The sequence below is a fragment of the Octopus sinensis genome, linkage group LG13 (assembly GCF_006345805.1).
Source record: "Octopus sinensis linkage group LG13, ASM634580v1, whole genome shotgun sequence".
Classification (NCBI taxonomy): Eukaryota; Metazoa; Mollusca; class Cephalopoda; order Octopoda; family Octopodidae; genus Octopus; species Octopus sinensis.
The window spans coordinates 28,488,900-28,495,914 of NC_043009.1; the positions used below are offsets into that span (position 1 = coordinate 28,488,900).

Below are 7,015 nucleotides of genomic sequence, written 5' to 3' on the forward strand. Positions count from 1 at the left end.
TTTTCTAGTCTTGTATTTCGAGCATTTATATATCAATAATGATAATTAATAAGGATTATTATGAAGTAGCATTAGCAGTGCTTTTAATACCTTTTTATATATACACAGCTTTGAACAGACCTACACATGTTTCTAATGCATCGATTATTACTGTTGCAATTGCAACCCTACTGTAATTCTAATGCAGTTTCTTCAGAGTCTTCACTTTAATATCCTTTGATTTAACTCTTTAGAGTTTTGTGTTTATCTACTCTGCATTGCACGATGTGGAGAAGTTCGTTAATGTTGACTGGATAATCTCTTACAACTAATTATTTCAAAACATTCTGTTGTTTGAATATATGTATATATCATCATCATCATCATCATCATTTAACGTCCGCTTTCCATGCTAGCATGGGTTGGACGGTTCAACTGGTGTCTGGGGAGCCCGAAGGCTGCACCAGGCCAGTCAGATCTGGCAGTGTTTCTACAGCTGGATGCCCTTCCTAACGCCAACCACTCCGAGAGTGTAGTGGGTGATTTTATGTGCCACCGACACACATATATATATATATATATATATATATAATTCTTTTATTCTTTTACTTGGTTCAGTCATTTGACTGTGGCCATGCTGGAGTATGGCCTTTAGTCGAACAAATCGACCCCAGGACGTATTCTTTGAAAGCCTAGTACTTATTCTATCAGTCTCTTTTGCCAAACTGCTAGGCTACGGGTGACATAATCACACCAACATTAGTTGTCAAACGACAGTGGAAGTACAAATATAGACACACAAGCATTATACATATATATATATATATATATATATAAATTGTGCAAATGTCTTCTACTATAGCATCAGGCTGACCAAAGACTTGTGAGTGGATTTGGTAGACGGAAACTGAAAGAAGCTGGTCATATACATATATGTGTGTGTGTGTATTTGTGTGTCTGTGTTTGCTTCCCCACCATCACTGGACAACTGATGTTAGTGTGTTTACATCTCCATAACTTAGCAGTTTGGCAAAAGAGACTGATAGAATAAATACTAAGTATACAAAGAATAAGTCCTGGGGTCGATTTGTCCGACTAAAGACACTGCTCCAGCATGGCCTCACTTAAATGACTGAAGCAAATAAAAAAATATGTATATATCTATCTATCTCTATATATCTATATATATATATATATATATACATATATATATATATATACATATATATATATATACATGTGGAGGTGCAATTCCCAGACCGGGCGTTGTGTGTGTTTATTGAGCGAAAACACCTAAAAGCTCCACGAGGCTTCGGCAGGGGGTGGTGATCCCTGCTGTACTCTTTCACCATATATATATACAGATATATATTTCACCATATATATATATATACACAGTTATATATACACACACATATATATACATACATAACTAAATCTTTTATGTCTCTATTTTATAGCTTAGTTTAACTTTATATATATATATGAAAATATGTATTTATGCATATGTGTACGTATATATATGTGATATTATATCTATATCTTATATGTATATATATATATATATCTGTACATGTACATATATCTATATCCATATCTATGTATACTTGCAATATCTGTTTGTGTGCATGTATCTATCCAGCTATCTCTTACTATATATGTATATGTGTATATATATACACACATTATATTTTGTATGTATATATATTATATATATATATATATATAATATATTATACATATATATAGTAATATATATATATATATATATATTATATATATATATATATATATTATATATATATATATTATATATATATATATTTATATACATATATATTTATATACACATATATATATATATATCACATTCCAGAGTCTTTTAGATATTCTCAGTTTGAAATGAAGTAATCAAATAAAAATTCTTCTGCTGTCCAAATATAATTCACAATTGGAATGAAACAGTCCAAAATACTCTTGTATAAATCATAAATAATATAACAAAAAGACAAATTCCTTTTTATCAATATCAAGTGTTTTGTTCTGCAAGGGAAATTAACCATTTTTTGCAAGAATCATGCAGAATTTGCTATCTCTTTTGTTATATCCATAAAAAGCTGTATCCTTGAGACTGTGTTTTTGTTATTTTGTTTTGTCTTTTTCTGCAAGACTTTCTGCTGTAATCAGCTTCCTGTGGCCATCCACAGCAAAACTTGTCTTTTAACAGAAGTGTTGGTTATTTATATATTTGATTGTGTCTGGGTTTCGGTCTGTGTCAAGTCAAGATGCATATGGGTATAGAATTGTGTGTGTATTCATATATTTGTGTGTGTATATATATATAAATATATATACACATACATATTTGTATATATGGTATGTAAATAACGATATATGTATGTATGTATATATATGTATGTATATATATATGTATCTATCTATCTATCTACCTATCTATCTATCTATCTATCTATCTATCTATCTATCTATCTATATATGTATATATATATATATTTATATATATATATAGATAGATAGATAGATAGATAGATAGATAGATAGATAGATAGATAGATAGATATGTATATATATATATATTTATATATATATATATATAGATAGATAGATAGATATAAATATAGATCGATAGATAGATTGATAGATATACATTCTCCTCTTTCTCTCATATGCAAACAGAATATACTTACACATCACTTATGTGTGTGTGTATGTCTGTGTGTATCTGTATCTGTGTGTATGTGTGTGTGTGTGTGCGTCTTTGTTTATACAATTTCACTCTTTCTCTTCCATACATACACACTCATTCTCATATATGTATATACATATATACATATATTCATATATATATATATATATACACACACATATGTATGCAAGATTCCAAAAAGTCATTTAAACAAACACAAAAAAAAAGAAAAGAGAAGTTTACATGAGGCTGAAAAAATGCAAATGTTTGCATTGTTATTTACTGCCAAAGAGAACACTTAATATAACTCTGTGTGTATGTGTGTGTACACATACATCGTGTATTGCTATGTGTTTATATGTGCAAACACATGGGTGTCTGCATATACACCCACATATATATATATATATATCTGAGTTTCTATGTATCTTTGTGTTTACTCATATGCATGCTTATTTCCATACATGCATTTTTGCACACATACACACATCGATTTGCGTGTTTGCATAGATTTGCATGTATATACACGTTTACCTGTTTGTGCGTAGACAGATATATGTGCCTGTATGGTACTTATATTTACAAGCATATACGCATGTGTGTACATGAGGTTGTCTGCTTGCACATAGACAAGAGATCTTCTATGAATTTATGTGTGTGCACATGTGTATTTGAATGAGCTTACCTGTGTATATATTATATATATATCTGTGTGTGTGTGTGTGAGTTTGTATGTACACAAGTACATGAGCAAATTTTTAGTAAACAATTTGAGTGTTTAGTTTTATTCTTATATTTATTTGGAATCGGTATCAGAACTGTGAATATTTCTTGAAAACATGGCATGTTGTACAGTTGAAGATTCATCTACCACTAATATCATGGAATTTGCTGTCAAGCAACTCTCCAAAAGACCCTTCTGACTAATGTAGGCTCTCATTAACAATATGCAAAAATCCTGCAAGAATATGCACCGATATTGGTAAGGAAATCTTACGGGATCTTTGTAATTCACAATTTGTGTTAACATATTGATTTTGCACATTCCCCCTCTCACCATTTGGTGCTATATATAAGCTCCTGTGGGTGTTATTGTGTGTGTATGAGTGTTTGTGTGTGTGTCTGTTTGACCATATGTGTGAGGAATGGTAAATGTTGACACAACATTCTTTAATCTTAGATGTAATTAAGATCCTCAAAACTCGTCAGGTTTGTCGAAATACCTATTCTTTAAATGTCACCGCCAACAATGTTACTTTGCATTTGTCCAAGAGTGTACGGCACCAATATTTGATGATGCCAACAGATAACTAGGATTACACAACAATTAGTATTCTCACTTAGAATAGCAGTCGTTTAAGCTGGTTTTAAATAGTAGAATTTGTCAGGCTATTAACATCATCTCTTGGAAAATGTTAAGTGTTGTCGAGACATGTTAATTTGAAGAAGTAAAGAATTTAGAATACTAATCTTAAGCAGCGATCTGTTTAGTATAATAGAAGGGAAAGTGTGAACAGGAAAGAGTGAAAAAGAGTAAGAGGCAGAGAGTGACGGAGGTAGATAGAGAGCGAGGGAGAGAGATGGTGGTAGAGAGAGTGTGACAAAGACTAACGAATGAATAAAGAAAGGTGCAACTATAAGTGTGATGGTGTGAACTTGAATACTCGGCACAATAAGTTAACTTCAGTAAACCTAATGACTTAAAAATGATTAGAAGATAAATATGTGATTTAAATACATTAGTTCTAAGACAGAATTTAGCATGGCACCTCAGAATGAATATTTATTTCATTTATATATTCAGTTAATGGTGCTAGCATGAGAATAGAACAAAGTGTAGAGTCGAGTGTTTCAATAACGTAGTTATGTTTGTTATTATAATCCAGGTGAAGACGAAAAGACGTATTCTCCAAAAATGCTGACTCTGTTGAAATCTATTTTGCTATGGAAAATTTCGCTGAACAATTTAAACACTTATGTTGTACAATTGTAACTTTAAAAATGTGGGAAATACTGCATGGGTAGTTGGTAGCTTTTATGGGGGAAGGTGAAGTGGTTTCTGTTTGCTTTGTGTTCACAAAGAATTTAATCAAGACACTTGTAATGAGATAATTTGCTAACATCTACCTTTAATTATTGCTTTGATAAGGAAATTTGCACACACGAAACTCTTATGGTTGTAGTCCTTCACATTGTATCTTCCTACACACTGTCACACTTCTACATAACATTTGATACTTTAAACATGCCGATCTTATCATCCTCTATACCAAAGAACTTGATGCTTTATCTTGGCCTTAGAAATATAGGTTCAAATCTATTTCATTGTCAGATAAACTTGTCTGCTTTTGTTTTTTTTTCCATTTATTTTAATCTTTATTTTTCACCAACACTTTTAACAAATCAGTCAATAATAGATTCTCCTTCATCTGTCTTATGTTCTGAGTTCAAATTCTGTCGAGGTCGACTTTGCCTTTCATCCTTCCAGGGTCAATAAATTAAGTACCAATCGTATACTGGGATTGATCTAATCGACTTCCTTCATCGCCACAAAAATTTCAGGCCTTGTGCTAAGAGCAGAAAAGAATATGTTTCATGTTAAGTCAAATAACACTGGACTAAATGGAAAATAAATGAAGAAATCTGAAAAAATAATGAAAAAATGATAAATATATATATATATTCATATGTATATATTTAAAATGTAACTATAGGTGGACTATTGATGATATTTTTCCTTCATCCTTTTCTCTTAGCTTTGCTCAAAACGTAAAACACCCTTTCTTTCTTTCTCTGAGTATCTTTTAATACATTGGTTGTACCATATCCTTGCTTTGTTGCTTTTTTCTACTTGTGTTTTTACTTCTTATTTTTTTTGGGGGGGGGATTAATTATATCTATCTATCTATCTATCTATCTATCTATCTATCTAATATATATATATATATATATATATATATATCTATATATATAATATATATATATATATATATACATATGTATGTATGTATGTATATATATAACTTACTTGGAAATGGATGAATGGCATTCATCAAATAATATATATATATAAAAAAAAATATATATATATATACATATATATAGGCATATTTGGTGCAGGACATCACACTCAGTAAGCAACAGGAAATACAAAAACAAATGAGTTCAATAGGCAAACAACAAGTGAAGCAAATAGAAAAGAAGACAAGTAACATAAAGAACGACCCTTCGTCTGTTGTCGACTGTCTATCTACTCCTTATTTCGAGCATTGAACGACAATATGTGTCTTTGAAGACAGTTGCTCCCATAAGTACCAAAATAAAATTTGGGATTTATGGAGTGTCAAAGTTGGGAACAAAAACAGGACAGTGGAGTCATACATACATATATATATGTGTGTCTATATATATACATACATATATACATATACGTATGTGTTTGTGTATAGATATATATAATATATATGTGGATATATACATTATATGTATATGTGTGTATGTGTGTGTGTTGTTGTTGGTGTTGGTGTTGGTGGTGGCAGTGGTGATGATGATAATGATGATGATGATGACAATGATAATGTTGAAGATTATATATTTATTCAAGCATTTAAAGCCCAAGAAATGTTGATAAAGCAGAATACACAGTTCTTGGATGCTCTTACCCCCTACATTATCGTTTTTTTATCCTCTGTTTTTTTTTTTTAATTTATCTTTACTTTTGTTTGTTCATTTGTTGGCATGTGCATGTTTTTATTTTATCTATTTCTGTTTTTTTTTTGTTTTAATTTTTGTTGTTATTTCTTCAGTAACGGAACCCAAAGGAAAGAAAGAAAAGAAAGAAGGAAGGAAACAAACAAAAGAAACAATCTGAAACTAATAAACGAGTAGGAAAATTGTTTTCCCTAAGACTCAGAAGCAAATTGTGAGGAATTCACCAGTGTTTACATATCCATCTGTTAGATTCATCAGTCTTGTTGCTCTCAGCAACCACAGAGGGACCAACACCATTAGAAATGTTTGATGCAACCATTCTTCACTTAGCTGCTAGGGATCAAAACTACAAGACATTGCTGATTATCAGAACACCCATGTTTTGATCCATCTCATGAGTTTGTCCATAATTATGATGGAAGCAAGCCACTGGGAAAATCTTTCGACTCTTTTGTTCTCAAGCTTTAATTCAAATGGAACAAATTATGGAGTGTAACAAAAGCCACGTATTTTCACACAAAAAGTTATTCAAATTGGTTCAATGAATAATAATTAAGACACATTTATTTGTTTATGTATTTTATTCATTTTATTTTATTTTATTTTATTTTATTTATT

The 7,015-nt window shown here is 30.7% G+C and overlaps 1 long non-coding RNA gene across 1 annotated transcript in view; it reads left to right on the plus strand.

Moving 5' to 3' along the window:
- Positions 1 to 6,535, plus strand: part of LOC118765783 — a 23,175-nt gene extending 16,640 nt beyond the window's left edge. Inside the window, exons 2-3 of the long non-coding RNA XR_005001662.1 lie at positions 67 to 77; positions 6,526 to 6,535. This is a non-coding gene — a long non-coding RNA (uncharacterized LOC118765783). The remainder of the gene's footprint in view (positions 1 to 66; positions 78 to 6,525) is intronic.
- Positions 6,536 to 7,015: the final 480 nt, after the last annotated feature.